At 36.7% G+C, this 17,811-nt stretch overlaps 1 protein-coding gene and 1 non-coding gene across 2 annotated transcripts in view; both read left to right on the top strand.

Annotated features, from left to right (window-relative positions):
• DGKB (diacylglycerol kinase beta) overlaps positions 1 to 17,811 on the top strand; it is a 715,928-nt gene that overhangs the window by 5,670 nt on the left and 692,447 nt on the right.
• LOC115509508 lies at positions 4,887 to 5,013 on the top strand. Its single transcript, XR_003967396.1, has one exon. It is a non-coding gene; the product is annotated as a small nucleolar RNA SNORA57 (small nucleolar RNA).

The raw sequence follows: 17,811 nt of genomic DNA, 5'->3' as shown, positions 1-17,811 counted from the left end.
AAAAAAAAAAAGATAATAGTGGGAAAATCAGTCCCCACTCTCCCTCCCCCAAAGAAGTATTTTCAGTTTATGGGATAAGTTGGATTTTACTTATTAATGATTTGTAAATTTCTTTAAGTATTAAAACAACATAATGATGTGAACTGAATGGACATCGCCTAGGGCTGTCCAAATACAGCATTTTCATTAAAAATATCGTCTTAGGTCAAATAATTCTATTTTACTCTCCAAACCACACAAATCAGTTGTCAAATAAGAGTTATAGCCAGAAGAAGAACAGATGTGATGAGATGTGTGGTAGGTATTTAAGATCCCTTTGGAGTTTCATCAACAAAGTTATCTCAGGATGAGATTACCTCAGTGAAATAACTAGACCTTCCTTTATATTTGTTTTTTTCTTTACAGAGTCTTGACTTATATCATATTTTGATTATTCATGATGATGGAATTGTGGTTTAAGGTGTGGGGAAATCGACTCCATGTAAAATTTCTCGGTATGCAAAGATGCCCATTTGAATTTAATTATTTCCTTCTTAGGCACTGTGATACAGGGGTTAACACTTACTCTTTGCATTCAAATTGCATGGCCTCAAATCTTTACTATGTGGATGACCTTGAGCAAGTTACTTAAAGTCTCTGGTTTAGATTTCTCTTTGTAAAATAGGGGCAATGAAAATGATATCCACTTTATTGAATTGAATTATTGAATTAATCCTGTGTGTAAGAGGCTTAGAACAGAAGCAACATAATAACTACTCAAAAATATTAGCTATTTGTTACTTCCTATTTACTTAGGATGTTGTCTCAGGTAAAAAGTAAAGTACTAATAGCAAAGAAAATGTTCTAAATAAAATTTAAATCTAAAAACTGTTTCCATTTTAGTTTTATATTAATAAAATATTTATGAAACTCATAAAATCTATTAAACGTTATAATAAACAGCCTCTCATTAGGGTCATCTTTACTTAGTATTTTGCCCAAAAGGTTTTTATTGAATTATAGAAAAAAAAATGGCAACTGGTCACAAAGATAAATTAGATAGCACATGTAAATACTGCCAGGAGAGTGGCAGGCACACAATCAACCCTTAGAAATTTTAATTCTTAGGGTGCTTGGGTGGCTCAGTTGGTTGGGCGGCTGACTCTGGATTTTGACTCAGGTCAGGATCTCATAGTTCCTGGGTTTGAATCCCACATTGATCTTCATGCTGATGTTATGGAGCATGTTTGGGATTCTTTCTCTCCCCTTTCTCTACCCCTCCCTAGCTCAAGTTTATATTCTCTCTCAAAGGAAGAAACTTTAAAAAATTTAAAAACAAAAAAATTGTAGTTCTCTTCCCTTTAGCTAGAACCATGATGAGAGGCCTTTCACTTTTCTTCCTCCACCATTCTTAAAAGGCAGTCACAGCTATCATCCATTTAATATGCAAACTGATGCTCTATTTTCATCCTTACCAACTATTCTATTTGTACCTATGCAGACTGGGAAAATTTCCTCTTGTGTGAGCAAATCTATTATTACATAAATGGACTCCTTTTGAATTATATGAACTGGAAAGGAGGAAGAAATAGAGGTGCTATGGAAGAGCGTTACAGGATCCTTGACCTGAAAACAGAACTTCAAACACATAAGATGAGTTTGTATTTTATTCAGCAACTTGTTTTGCTGAGACAGAGAATGTGAGGAAATGTTTTTTTCCTGGGCTTTTGACCAAGGAATCCCTTTACTGGTTCCTTCATGAAAAGAAAGAAAGACGGGAATTCTCGCTTGCCTGCCTTTCATAACGTTGTATTTTAGGGATTGTAAGTAACACACAGCTACCTCTGGGAAATTTTAAGGTTCATATAAATAAACACTGTTACTAAAACTATTACCTTAAGAAACAGAACTACTAACACCAGGATCCTGTGTTTTATTGTATTTCATACTTTTTTTTTAAGTTTATTCTTTTATTTATTTTGAGAAAGAGAGAGAGCACATGAGCAGGGGGAGGGCAAGGAATGAGGAGAGAGAGAGAGAGAGAGAGAGAGAGAGAGAGAGAGAGAGAATCCCAAGCAGGCTCTGCACAATCAGTGCAGAGCCTGACACGGGGTTTGAACAAACAAATTGTGAGATCATGACCTGAGCTGAAATCAACAGTTGGACATTTCACCAACTGAACCACCCAGGTGCCCTTATTTTATTTCATTCTTTAGTCATTGATGGGCTACTCTGTCAAGCAATATGCCAGCCTCAGGGAAGGAAGAATAAAATAAGGGACAAGTTCCTACAGTACTGAAGGTACTACAGTGAAAGAGAAAGACACAAGCCAATATAATAAACAAGGAAGCAAATACATGATTTATTGTTGTTATTGTTTTATTAAGTGCTATGAAAGAAAGAGTTGAAATAGAGAAGAACAGAGGTCCACTTTACTGAGGAACAAACTGGTTTCAAGATTTATAAGAACCATTTCCACACATCTCCCCCCATTATCATTTTTGTCATGATAGAACAAGTTTCTGGTGTTGACAGTGATGAGAGGAGGGTTATGCACGTGAAATAATCCTAAAACTAAGACTGATGAACTCATGGTGAATCAGAATTTTAGAATTATTGAGCAAAACATTTTCATTCAGTCAGAAACATGACTCCCACATTGCTTTTCCCTTTACCTTTATATTACAGGATTTTTCAGCTTGTGGCAGCTTTTAAGGATTAGAAAAACGTGAGTCCTTAATGTTGCTTAGTAACTTGTATTGCCTGTCATTTTGGGCTGCACATAAACAACTTGTAACTTCCCCACACTTGTCCCAAATTACTAGAATTGAGAAAGAGCACACAAGCTGATGAGTCACTTTGCTATCCTGTTGTTCTTAATAAGAGTTCTGGTTACCAAGATGGGTGCTTTATCGTTACATAATCTTATTTGCCACCCCATATGTCAGAACTTTCTATTTGGCAAAATAGAGTTTCCTTCCCTGTCACACACTGAAAACAGTATAGCATAAAAACCATTCACGGTGGGACTATTGTTGTGTTTGGGTTCCTGGTTTTCAAGGTACTGTAAACTCTATCAGAAAACATACTGTGAAGGTGAAGTGGTACAGGGTTTCACCTTCATGTGGAAATTACATTTTGGAGCCATGGATGCTTCTGTCATTTAAGTTACTTGCATAACTGCTTGCTGGCATGTTTAGTATTCAGGTAACTATATTATCTTGGTAAGAACACTTTCAAAGCAAAGCAAAAGAAAACAATGATTTCAGTGTGGCTATAATATTGCTATTCTTTATGGTTGGACAGTGTTTTTTAATTCTTAAAATTAAATTCTTTTATAAATTCTTTTATAAAAAAGAAAACAACAAGATTCTCTTAGATTTGGTGTATATATCAATAGTATGGGAGTACTATACTGATCAAAATTTCTTCTCCACTATGAACTGTCAAAGCTGTAACAAAGGAATTAGCCCCTGTGCCTTACCTTTGGGGAGAATCCTAGATAAAGAGAATGTGCATAATTTCTGTTTTTTTAACATCTGTTTTGCTGATCCTAATAAGTTAAAATCCAAATCCAAACTATGTTAAGACAAAAGGGAAAATTGTTTGGGGAATGCTAGTATGTGTGTTAAAAGAAGAAAAGGGCAAGAAAGCTTTCCTTATCCAAACATTAAACAAAATTAAATAGTTTTCTATTTTAAGGACTTCTTATAGTTTGTCAGATGCAAGTGTGTGTTGGAATCTCTAGAAGTGGGATTTAGTACAAATTTCCCCGACTTTATTTAATCCCAGAATCCTTTCTTTTGGGAATGTCTATTAATATCTCTTTGAAAACCCCAGAGAACAATTTATTGGTCTATTGGCACTCATTTGTTCATATAAAATTTTTTGAGCATCTCTCATACATCAGAGTAGAAAGTTCTGAGAAGAAATTTATGAATAGAACCTGGTCCTGTCATTAAGTGGCTCCTAATTTGGGGCTTAGAGGAAGACACATGAATATAGAAATTATAACACCATGGGTTCTGGGCAATGATAGAAGATAGATGGGCAGGAAGTACATAGTAGGCTATAGTATAGGTAGATGAGAGTATATAGTAGATGAGAGTAAGATAATAAGTAATTCATTGTAGATAACTTAGAATTTGAGTTGGATCTTGAGAAAAAGTAGGAGTTTTTTCAAAACAAGGACAAAAAAACAAAACACAAAGTTATGTCTAGAGATCGTTATTCCTTTGCTCTGGAAACCAGTACTCTTTTCACTCATCCAAGCAAAACTCCTGAGTGAATAGTGGCTACATAAATTAAGAGATACGTGCAGCAAACTGGGAAAAAGATATATAGATTTGGTGATACAGATAGTACTTGATTCCTTTGAAGTAGATAAGAATCCCTGGGAAAAGAATGTAGAGTGATAAAAAGATAATTGTAGGTTTCTTGGTCAATTTTTAGAGTATATTGGAATACACAGGATATACAGAATAAAAATGAATTGTCACACAGGAGAAGACCAATAGCAGGAATCTATGGTATTCCAAAGACTAGGGGAAAATATCCTATAAGAAAGACGGAATAATTATCCCTGTAGATGTTGCTGGGAGGTTGAGATGAGGAATGAAAAATATCCATTGGATTTGAACACTAGGAGATCATCGGTGATTTTAGCTAAAGATGTGTTGCCATGGTGATTGGGGTGAAACCCAGGTGAAAATGTGTTAAAGAGTGAGTAGGAGCCCAGGAAATGGAGATGGAGTGACTCATTCAAAAAGTTTGTCTGTGAAGATTTGAAAAAAAGAACTGTTTTTGCACAATAATGGAAATTTGAAGGAGCTTTTCTAAGATAGGAGTTTTTGAGCATGTTTAAATATCTATGAAAAGTCCCAGTGATCAAAAATATAAAAGCGTACTCTCCTGTTCTTGGTGGGGGTCAAGTGGGTGGTCCCCACCCCTGAAATGTATTGAGGCAGAGGAAAAGGGCTCAAACCCTCTCTGTACTGTGTGTTTCAGTCCACCAGTTCAAGTGCCACAACATGGGTTCCAAAAACAAATACAAAACAAAATTTAGAAAAGTAAAGCAATGTTTGATGGGTACCTAAAAATGTGAAATTGAATAGGTTTTAAGACATGGAGTATGAGTTGACTTTGAGTAGCAGTTAACACCTTCTATAGAGAAAGAGGGAAGGAGGGAGAGAAAGGAACAATCTGAATAGGTATATAGGCTTTGTAGTGTTAAATTGAGGATATTTTTGGAATTTAAACTTTCTTGATAGAAATCTGAACAAAGTGAAGAAAGTTTGAAGTTTTTGAACAAGGTTGGAGGAGTTACTGACTGAGACATTTGCTAGGATCTGGGTGATATTGGAGGAAGGGGCATTTGAGTAGGTGGTCATGACTTTACAATGATGGCATTTTATGTCAGTATGTGATTCTTTTCAACAGCTGGGAAGTGTGATGTTAAAAAATATAGAGCTCATCCAAGATGTATTGTTTTATTTCATTTTGTCTTTTATATTGTCATCGCCTACTCTCTCAGTATCATCTATCATCTTCTTTAGTACTTCTTCAGATTTAGAAATTTGGATCACAATTTTCCTTTTTCTTACCTCCTGTTAGCATTATGATTGATTTTTTTTTAAATTTTTTAAGTTTATTTATTTATTTTGAGAGAGAGAGAGAGAGCAAGCACGCACCCGCTGGGGAGGGGCAGAGAGTAGAGACAGAATCCCAAACAGGCTCTACACCATCAACACAGAGCCTGGTGCGGGGCTTGAAACCACACACTGTAAGATCATGACCTGAGCTGAGATCAAGAGTTAGATGCTTAACCAACTGCACCACCCAGGCACCCTGCATTATGATTGATTAAATTATATGGGTTGACAAGTCAATTAATAGCCTGTAGAAATTTTTAACCAAATTACCTTCATTGGTATTCTTCTCCCTTCCACGTTAACCATTGGCCAATGACTCTATTCTGAATCTTGATATTATCTGGAACTTTTCATCTTTAAAATCATCAATCACAAAGCAGTAATCTTCTTGTTCTGTCCACCTCCCACCAATCTCCAGCACCTTGACACACCTTGCTTTCTTCATGACTGTTTTCTCACTCACTTCTCCTTACCATGCAGCCAAGACCTAGTATACAACTTAAAGAATTCCTTTGCCCAAATCTTTTCTTTGTACTCTTTTCCTTCCACTTCACATCTGGCAAAATCTTTGACCTTTCTCAATTGAGCAGTTTCGCTTTGCTTTTTCACTTGGGGTATTGAATGCTATCAGAAATCACAAAACTGTGAAAACTGGTGTCATAATAAATCTGTGATCTCCCATCTTGGTCTGACCCCAGTAATACTTCTAAGTGCCCGTGTTTTATTTACCTTTCCATTCTCTGCAACAGATATCTCATAAAACTCTGCCACACATGTACTTGGTAATTCCTTAAGAAAAGACTTAAATGTTATTACCCTCTTCCTCTTTGTGCTGTTTACTTTTATTTTTGGTATTGATATTTAAGCATTTTTAAAAATTTTAGATTTTAATTAAAAATTATCAATTTCCATAAATAAATCAACCTTCCTCCCCACTGTCTCCACCAACCCCCTATACCATAGCTTTTAGATAGTTTCATAATTTGTCCCCTCTTTATCCTTGCAAGAATATATATTGCCACAGTATTCTTTTCCAATCCAATGTTTTTTTGACATTAAGCTGCTTAAAATATCCTTTCTGTCAGTGCTCCTTTCCTACCTTACTTGCACTCTCATTGTGTCTCTCATTCTTTGTTTTGTCTGTGATTACAACAGTAGCTGGTACAAAACAGGTACCAAAAAAAAAAAAACAAAAAAAAACCAAAAAAACAAAAAAACAGAAAATAAAAACAGAGTAACACTGAATAAATAAGTGAATTTTGAAAATGCTTCCTTTTTGATTGAGGGTGATGGATTGTCTCATAAAGCATTTCCCTCAGTCAACAATGTTTTTATCTTTCAGTTTACTCTGTTAGAATGCTAAGCGACCATCTCTGTTCTCTGAAATATACTGTCCATTTTTCAGTAAAGTTTTTTTTTTTTTATTCTAATCAAGTGCTTGTCTTCTATCACATTTTCCCCTTGGTAAGTAGTAGTAATAAATACATTTGCTTATTTTGGAAGTAATATTCAATCATGTTATTCTGTTTTGAGAGAATAAGATTATTCTTAATTTGACCAAATTCAGTAATTGGCACTTTATTTTACAATATTAACTGTTTAAGTTAGATTTAGGCACTTGTTTTATTTGTGACACATTTCATGAATTGATTATCAGCATTTGATTGTCAACCTGGATGAAGTGGAAGGTTCAGAGTTATTTTCAGTATCTGACAAGAATAAACACTGAGACTTTGAGGGCTTAACGGAAGTAAACAGTAAGCTAAGAGGTCACACATGTGGAAGGAATAGAAAATAATCTATTCTACTTTCCGCACTGCTATGTAACTTTATCAGAGTCCCATTTAAGTGATGATGTACCAATGACAACAGAAAGAAAATACTTTCCTCAGCCACATGAAATACTTACTTAAAAAAGTGTGAATAAACACAGAAGATTTTTATCATGATTTCTGAGTGTAATTCATGAGAGGGTGGTCACTTGCTCAGTTTCTTGCTTTCCCATAGCCCTCTCTTCCCTCCCTTCTTTCCACAGAATCAAATATCAACTAATAAAATGAATGAAGGCATTTTTAGGAGGGAAAACATGATTTATATCAAACCTTACTCTAAAAGTGAATTTATCCACAGCAGTATGCTAGTCTACTTTACAAGTGTGTGTTTTTCACTTACGTGTAGCTCTAGAAATTATAGAATAGGTTGGCCTTGGAATAGCTTTTGGATTTCTAATACAGTATTTCTTTTCTATATAGTTTTACTTAATATAAATAAGGTTAGCTGTGACCTAAAAAAAAAATACTCAGTCATTTTTCTTAGAACACAGTATGGTATGTGCCCTAATTAATTTTATTTGTGGTATAGTAAAAAAGTATAACTTCAGAAGGAAATGAAAACTGTGTGGAAAGAGATGACTTTGAGGCAGGGACACTCTATTAGAGCTTATGATTGGGGAAATCCTGATAAGCTGATATATTGTAACACTTTATATGTTTGATTTTTCCCTCTTTTTTATTCTAGACATTATAAAAGCGGTTAATGTATTGGTGTATGATATTTTTTCCAGGCCAAACAGGAAAAAAAATTGAAAATTTAATTTTTAATTTGCAGAAATGACTTTGATAGGTCTGGTTTGAAGAAATTGGAAGTCAACTTTCCCTTTGCGTTATGTTGTCCAGATTCCATTCATTCCACACTTTTTGTTTTTGTAGATTGAAGGTGGAATTTTATGTTCTTATTTCAGGACTCTTTTCTTTGTACTTCCTGCTTGAGTGTCAAGAGACTAAGTACAAAGGATTCATTGATACCTGTGAAGACTTTTTGTTTTTGTTTTTTTATGATGAGCAAAACATTGGTGGCCTTTTGCTACCCAAAGCATGCTCATTTTCTCTTAGCTAATAGGAATTTCTGTTTCTTTTTTAAATTTTTTTTCAACATTTTTATTTATTTTTGAGACAGAGAGAGACAGAGCATGAACAGGGGAGGGGCAGAGAGAGAGGGAGACACAGAATCGGAAACAGGCTCCAGGCTCTGAGCCATCAGCCCAGAGCCGGACGCGGGGCTCGAACTCACGGACCGCGAGATCGTGACCTGGCTGAAGTCGGACGCTTAACCGACTGCGCCACCCAGGCGCCCCAGGAATTTCTGTTTCTTAAACTGAGTACTGATTTGTGAAATGAGCTTCCTCTCCCATCTACTTAGGGCATGGAGATTTTCTAACCAGGGCTTGTGGTAGGCCATAGCCAAGCCAGTTGCACTGAAAGTTTGTTGGTTTGATGAAGCACAAGAAATAGAGTACAGAAGTATGTATACATCTGTGGTGCAGCAAAGCTCTCACTGAAGGGAAGAGGACTGGCCCTTTCATTGTTGCTGTGGTCCCCAAACCAGATGGTTATAAAAGGCCAAATTCCTACATCTTGTACTGTGCTAACTGGGAGGATTCCTCCCTCTGCATGGGATTCTGGTAGTATTGAACTTTGGCTTTGCCTTTGTGTGAAATAAAACAAAGCCTCAGGGAGCATCTACTGACTTACATTCTTAATCTTGTGTTTATTCTTTGCAAGGATTCTTTGCCAGTATAATTGTGAATCAAAGCAAAAGCTGAACGTAGTTGAGTCATGGCCCTAATTCTTGCCAATTCTAGAACCTGAACCAGCTTTTTTGTTCTTACCAGCTTAGAGTCAGTGGTGATAAAAATGGTTTTACTGGCCTGGCTTATAGATTCATGGCCACTTCCTGCATTGTATCAACACCTCCTGGCTTCCACAGTTGGAGGGTGTTCCTCTTTATCCGTATATTACTTGCCAAGGTGCAATCTATGTAGTCTTATCAAATGTTTTAAAAATCATTAACTTAGAAAAATTCTAACAGGCCAGTAAATATTACAGTTACCAGCTCTTACTTGTTTTTCTTCCCAATTTCAATTTCTAAATAAAAGGGCTCAAACATTACCCTCATGTAGCTGTCCTTGAAACTTAACTTCATAGCAATGTTTTGTGTTCTAAGCAATGACCTACTCTTATAACTTTCAGATATATGGCTCCTTATTCACACAGCGGTAAAAATAAAAGGTCCAGTTCTTTTAGATTTAAGGTACCCCATGGGGAAGTAGCCTCTTTAAGGGTACACAGATAGGTATTGAATACCTAGTTGATATAATGGTGCAGAAAATTTCAACATTGGCATATGGAGTGAAGGGAACTCAGATGTTAAGAAGAGTATCTACTATATCATGTTTACCCTTAGGGCATCTGTCTCTGTGCCTCCCACTTATTCTGTAGCGAATTATACTTTGCTATCAATGTATACCTGTACTTAAATTGGCCTTTAAATTTATTAACAATTTCCTGGTTATCAAATGCGTTTACTTTTTATCAGTTTTTTTGCTATCTTTAGCCTCTTTACAGAATTTGCCACCTTGGATAGCTTCACTCATTGTTGCAACTTTAGTCTTTGTCATTGGTAAGACTGCACTATTAGAATGTTACTTCTGTTTATTCAATGAGTCAAAAACTATTCAATGACTACCATTTACCAAGTACTTGGAAAACAATGCTAATAAAACACGTACATAGTTTTTGTGCCTAGTGAATTTATAGTTTAGTGAGTGATTGATAATAATTTATTATTTTATTTGTAAATATATTTTGAGTACCTACCTGATGCCAGGTTCTGTTCTAGGCATTAGAAATGCAGTGTAAAAACAGTACATGGGGAAACACGTTTTCTTGGAAGAGATAGAAAGTAACAAGTACTTAATATCATTTTATATATAAGTGCCATGATGAAAAGTAAGTCCGGGCAAGAGGAAAGGAAGTGATAGAGAGTGGGTGCTATTTTTAATGTACTATTTTAGGGGCACCTGGGTGGCTCAGTCAGTTAAGCATCCAACTCTTGATTTCAGTCATGATCTCAAGGTCATGAGATCAAGCCCTGCACGGGGCATTAAGTTGGGCATAGAGCCTGCTTAAGATTCTCTCTCTCTCTCTCTCTCTCTCTCTCTCTCTCTCTCTCTCTCTTTCTCTCTCTCTCTCTCTCTGTCTTTCTCCTTCTGCCCCACCCTAGCTCTCTCTCTCTCTCTCTCAAAAAAAATAATGTACGATTTTAGATTTATTAAATATGTTCCATTCTTCCATGGACATATTGCATTTGAAATGCCTTTAAATTATCTAATAGGTGCTGTTAAATAGGCAGTTGGGTACACGAGCCTGAAATTCAAGAAGTTATTGGAGGGGCACCTGGATGGCTCAGTTTGTTGAGTGCCAGACTCTTGATTTCGGCTCAGATCATGATCCCAGGGTTGTGGGATCTAGCACCACCTCAGACTCTACACTGAACATTGAGCTTGCTTAATGTTCTCTGTGTGTGAGTGTGTGTGTGTGTGTGTGTGTGTGTGTGTGTGTTTGTGTGTGTGTGTGTGTCTCCCCCTATGCTCTTCTCCCCTGCTTGTCGGAGACAAAAATGTGAGATTTGTGCATAGATCTAGGACCAGGAGTGATCATGTAGGGAATCAGAGTAGAGAGAGAGGAATATACAATGATGAGCCTTGGAGAAAGTAAGAAGGAGCAGCAGGAGAAAGCCAGGAGAATTTCTCTGGATGCTCAATAAGTTTGCAGTAAGAAAGAGCTGTTGAAATATGTGGCTTGTTACTGAGAGGACAAGCAAGAGGACCAGGTAGGTTAGCCACAGGATTGGGAAAGTCAGTCTTTGTTGACCTTGAAAAGGGAAATTTCAGTTGAATGGTAGAGCACAAGTTAGACCAAAACAGACTGAAGTGAAAATTGTTGGTTTGACATGGAGGGAAAACCAGTCAGATAACAATACCAATAAATTGGAAATTGCACCTGAAATGAATGGCCCAAATATAACAGTATCATTTGAGTTCATCAAGAGGGTTTGAAAGGCTTCATGAAGAAATGATTTTAAACTGAGGTCAGAAAGATGAGTTGGTATTAACTAGACAATAAGGCAAAAGTAAAAAAGCTTGTAAAAAGACTAATACCGCAAGGTAAACTTGAAGACTGCAAGTTCATACAGGTTGGCGTGGGTATGTATGAGTTTAATGATGGCATGAAACTGTTTTATCCTTTTTTCAAAAATTTTTAACTTTATTTACTTTTAAAGAGAGAGAAGGAAAGAGTTCACACACATGGCATGGGGTGTGGAGGGGCAGAGAGAGGGGGAGAGAGAAAATCCCAAGCATGCTCCATGCAGTCAGTACAGAGGCCAATGCGGGGCTAGATCTCATGAACTGTGAGATCATGACCTCAGCCAAGATCAAGAGTCAGACACTTAACTGACTCAGCTACCCAGGTGCCCCAAGACTGTTTTATCTTTAACCCTAGAGCATTGGGCATAATGATTAGAGGGAGATGGGGATATGTGGACAACATCATCTATCGTTTGATGAAGTTGCTCTAGCTGTACTGTGTATAGGGTATATAGGTAGGTCAGCAAGATGGAAGTTGGATAGCTCACGAACAGGCCATCTTAGTAATTAAGGTGAGTCAAAATTGTAGCTTGCATTACAGCAGTAAAGGTGTAAAAATGGAGAGAAAGAAATCTGAGTGATATTTATGAAGTGAAATTGGTAGTGCTTATAACAGTCTGGATAGGAGTATATGAGGAAATGTAGAGAAGTCAAGCATGACCCTTAAACTTCTGGCATTCACAGTAGAGAGGCAGTATTTTGGTGTTAATTAGGAGAGAATTAGAGCAGAACTCCATTGGCTTGCCATTATTTTTGTGGGCCTTAATGGATTTAGGTTATGCATGTTGGATTAGAGGGATTTGTGAGCCATTCTCACCTGCCTATTAGACTTTTCTATCTATATATCCCACTGAGTTCTCAAAAATATTAAAACTGAGTCCATCTTGATCCCTTCAAAATTTCTCTTTCCCATCAACCCAGACTCAATCATCTTGTAATGATTTTTCTTCCTAGTACCCTCTCAGTTTCCATGTCAGGAGACTCATGATCTTTCTTGACTGTTCTCTCGCGCATTTGCCCTTTTCCATTTTTACCCATACTATGCAATTTCAAACTCTTTAATTTCACTCCACTGTACTCTTAACCTGCTATGTGGTCTTTTTTTCCCCCAAATCATTCCTTGTCTGATACTTTTTTAAAAATTTTAAGTATCTATTTTCATATTTAAGATTCTGATTTTTCCCATGTCCCTACTTAAAATAATTCAGTGTCTTTCCTATTCCTTATAAATAAGCTGTAGATTGACTTTAGCTTGGAATTCAGGAAAAAAAAAAAGAAATCTGTAGATTTTTCTTACCCCGACACACTGTGGAACTCAGTAATTAGAAACTGCCTGGTTTAAATCCTGAGTTTAGTACTTACTAGTTGTGTGGTTTTGGCTGAGTTAATCACAATTTTCTATTTTTCAAATGGGATTAAAAATAGAAACTCATTTACATGGTTGTTTTAAAGTCTAAATCCATTAAATTCTCTTAGCACAGTCCCTGGCACAAAGCTAGCACTCAATTAATGCAGTTTCTATTATTGTTCTGTTAGCCTCCCACCAAGCCCCCTGTATGTATGCAGGCACATTTAACCACTTCGTGAGCATGCCTTTTATTTCTCTGATGTGCTGTTTTATACAACTTGCATTCTTCTGCCTAGAAGGCTTTCTCCTTCCTCTCTTGGCAGCCTTTCCCCACAACGCAATTTCTTCCTGTCTAAATTTGTTCATCTCTTCAAGTACCAGCCCTTTTCTATCCCCAGGAAACATTTCTGTCTTTCCCAGCTTGCCCTGTCCCTGGTTCTAGGTGCGGTTACCAAATATTTTTTTTTTTTTTTTTTTTTTTTTTTTTTTTTGACACCTATCTTATCAGCTCCTTGTATATAGTTAGGTATGTAGCTTTCTTACATCTTCTACAGGGTGGGCCTTGAGTATAGGGCCATTTTTAGGATGCTATTTGCCTAATGTCTATAGTTTTTGCAATATTAGTGAACAAAAGATTGCCAGTGTTGGTGGGCAGTTCCCTCATTTGCCTGTGGATATTCTTTTGTTTTCCTTCCCATGTAGACTGATTTTGGCTCTACTCCTCATCAAGAAACATCAAGTTACCTGTCCCAGATCTTTTCCTTAAAGACAAGAGCTTTCAAGTCAGCAATCCACTAAATCCGTCAGGGCTAATGTGTTTTCAGTGCTCTCAGGAACTCTAAGTGCATTTAACCAAGCTCTTCTGGCAACATTGGCCCTGTTTTTATGTTCCAAGTCGTTAGTTTTGTTTTGTTTTGTTTTGTTTTGTTTTTCTCAGTTACACATAATTTGAAGGAAGCAGTTTTAGGAGAGGTAACTGAGCACCAGCTTAATAGTGTTTTACTCAGAGATCTGTAATAATGGGCTTCTTTAAAATTAAAAAAAAAGTGACATAAAAAACAATATTTAATATCTTTTCTGTTTCCTGCCTAATTGCCTCTGGTTCTGCTGGGCCATGGCCTTTGGATTACAAGCTGCCATTTTTTAGGATGTTCCAAAAGCATGAATCAAGATTGATTCTTACTTTATCCATCGTTGTACTTGGTTGTAACTTACACAGCCTGAGATGAGGGTTTATTTTTCCCCTCCGAAGCTTTCAGGGATGTTTTTGTCAGGTTTTGGAAAATGTGCTCCAGAGTAATGATAAATTGAGTGCTGCCTCAGAAAGAGTCAGGCTGTCAGGGAACATATTTATCTCCGCATTTGGAAAGCAGAGCAAAATAAGTACAGACCTTTCAAAAACCTATGTGAAAACTTGCTATGGTGAGGGAGAAGGTCAATCTGACATGGCTTTATATCCACTTTATTTATAATTTATGGGCTTTATGGACATACGGAATAACCTAAAATCCATGATCATTCAAAGATGAACAATGTTTTTCCCTACAGTAATGTACTACTGACGAAAACTTGATAGTTAAATGGTTCTGTTTCCTTCTGGTTCAAGAAAAGATATCATGATATAAGAGAAATAAATAATTGTATTTAAGAAATACTCTCCTACATTTGCCTAAAGTACAAATCTGCCTATTTTTTGTACATAAAAAGTTATTGGAACATGGCTGAAGGAATTTATTACATGTTGCTTATGGGTGCTTTTGCACTACAACTAGAAGAGTTGTGTAGTTGCAACAGACACCTTTTGGCTCACAAAGCCTAACATAGTTACTCTCTGGTTCTTTACGAGAAAAGTTTGTTGTCCTCTGGCCTAGGAAGAAATTCTGTCACAAATGGAAGTTTCTGCTCTATTTTCTATAATGACATTAACAAGAAGTTTGCTTTAGTTGTAAGAGATGACAGGATTGTAATGGGAGCATCTGTTTTTTAATTGGTGGTCTTGTTCTATGGATTTATTTGTTTGTCAGGGATAACTGGATTTAGAATAGGGCTAAAAATGAAAAGACAATAAATGAATAACTGCCTCATCCAACTAAAGCATTCATTAGGGTCTTAATTGGATATCACAGAGTTAAGTATTGTTTGCAGAGGTACTGAGTCTATTTTTGTGAGCAAAATGTCAAGTAAACCTCTAGTTTTATGTCCCTATTCTTATAAGATATTTCCAGAAAGGGACTCTCCAGTTTGTTCAGCAGTATGAATAGTGACAGTAGTTAATGTAAATAATACGGCTTTGAGTGTAGACTCCTTGCAAAAACTGTGAGGATTGTCTTTATCTCTACCTACCTCTATGATTTCTACCTCTATCTGTGTGTGAATATGTATGAGTGTGTATTTTTCCATCCTAAATATTTCTCTTTTTTTAAAGTTTATTTACTTATTTTGAGAGAGAGTGAGCATGTTGTGCATGAGTGGGGGAGGGGCAGAGAGAGAAGGAGAAAGAATCCCAAGCAAGCTCCATACTGTCAGTGCAGAGCCCATCGTGGGGCTCGATCTCACAAACTATGAGATCATGACCTGAGCTGAAATCAAGAGTCATATGCTCAACCAGTCGAGCCACCCAGGAACTCCCATCTTAAATATTTCTTAAAGAAATGGCAAAATCTGAATTTATTAAATTTTTTTCATGGATCTACATGTTTTGTGTTCTAGCTATGTATTTGTTTATTGATCACTAGCTCTCATTAATATTCATCCAATCAAATATTACCACTGTGCTAGGTACTAAAGGGGAGCAAAAAAGCATGTTCCCTAAGTTCATCAAGCCTTCATATTTGGTGTAGACAGACAGTTAATACAGGACAAACAAATTACATACATATTTTTATTACCTTTTTGTTTGAAAAGAAAGGCACAAATAATAAATGTATGGTTTTGTGAAATGTTCACAAACTACACAGACCCATGTAACCAGCACAGACCAAGATGCAGGACATGCCCAGCAATCCCACTGATGTCCCTTTCTTGTCATGCCCACTCTCCAAAGAAAACCATGGCTTGACATAAAGCCCCAGAGATTCAAACCTGTCTGTCTGCCTGCCTGCCTTCCTTCCTTCCTTCCTTCCTTCCTTCCTTCCTTCCTTCCTCTCTCTTTTTTTCTTTCTTTGTTTCTTTAAGTTTATTTTTTGAGAAAGAGAGCAGGGTAGGGGCAGAGAGAGAGGGGAGAGAGAGAATCCCAAGCAGGCTCTAAGTTGTTAGCGCAGAGCCTGACACAGGGCTTGATCCCTTGAACTGTGAGATCATGACCTGAGCTGAGATCAAGAGTTGGAGGCTTAACTGACTGAGCCACCTGGTGCCCCCAAACCTGAGGTTTCTAAAACATTGAGTTTCTGATATTTATAAGTCAGGCAATCTGCATTTCTGTCCTCCTTTGACAAATAATTTCTGGGGATCTGAGCATGTGTACTCCCTCCACGCAGAGGCCTGCTGAAGCAGGAGCTGCTCCTGTCCCTGAGGGAGGGTGTGGCCTCCCAGGCCCACTTGGCTCACCTCATTTTGTTACTGGCCTGTCTGTTGATATGAGAGACACTTGCCTTTTTCTATCTCTTGATCCCAATTTTATGTCTGTATTTTTGGCCACTTCAAGCCTTTTGTACGACAAGATAGTATAATATTACATATAATTTTATATATAATTACTTATATATAATATATATTCCTTTTTGTTGTACTTATTTATTTATCTAACACATACAAATTTAACATGTGCCATATACAGGAGATAAAAACTGAGTTTATTACACGGGGCTGTGATTTGGATAGATGAGCAACCGAAGCTTCCCCTAACAAAGTAACAATTTAGCTAAGATGAAAAGTGAGAAATTAGGCAAAGAGGAGAAGAGAAAACGTATCCTAGGAAGATACCTTTATACCGTTCACAGTTACACTAAGTACTTCACTCTAACAATCTTGTCAATTGTTTTTCCTCCGTAAAGCTTGTTTTTATATGCTCAAAAATGACATTTAACTTTCCCATTCTTCTTAAAACTTTAGCCATCACCTTTTATTGAATTCTCAGATGGCCATGGCCCATATTTTATATAGATACATATGACAAAAGTACAAACCTTAAAACGGATTCGGCACTGCCTGTCAGTGAATAAAACTATCCTGCCCACCCCTCCTTCTCTCTGCTCTTATGGGAGAGGAAGATTTGGTCCTCAGGTAGAATCTAGGAACTTAGTGTATACTCTGACCATCCAGCACTCCACCCTTCTCGTGGACTAGCTTTTCTGTTACCCATTTCATTCTTCCTCTTGCGTCTCATCTGTGATTCCTCTTTCTCCCTCATACTCTCAAATATACTCATATTTAGTTTCTTTTTACCTCCAAAACCTACTACTCTTGATTTTCATCACTGCATTTGAGACTACCAAGGTTTCTTGCTTAGGAAACATCTGCTAAATTTGCAAATAAACTATGGAATGAATAAGTTACGGAAATAAAAGGCACAGCATGACGAATATAGTCAATGGTATTATAATGGCGTTGTATGATGACACTGGTAGCTGGACTAGTGGTGAGCACAGCATAGAATATAAAATTGTCAAATCATGATGTTCTGCACCTGAAACAAATGTAACATTTGTGTCAACTCTACTCAAATTCAAAAATCGCTTTCATAAAAATACAAAATGAACACATTTCAAAGATTTTAGTCAACTCATTAATTAATGAAGGAACTATTAACATGTCAGGAATGATCCAAAAGAGAATTAGAAGATGTGATATTTATAGAGCTGATTAGTTAAAAGAATAAAGAAATGAATTTACTAAAAGATACTAAAGTG

Source organism: Lynx canadensis, chromosome A2 (assembly GCF_007474595.2).
Source record: "Lynx canadensis isolate LIC74 chromosome A2, mLynCan4.pri.v2, whole genome shotgun sequence".
NCBI lineage: Eukaryota > Metazoa > Chordata > Mammalia > Carnivora > Felidae > Lynx > Lynx canadensis.
Note: the sequence above shows the minus strand (reverse complement) of the source record. Positions and strands in the feature narration are given on the sequence as shown.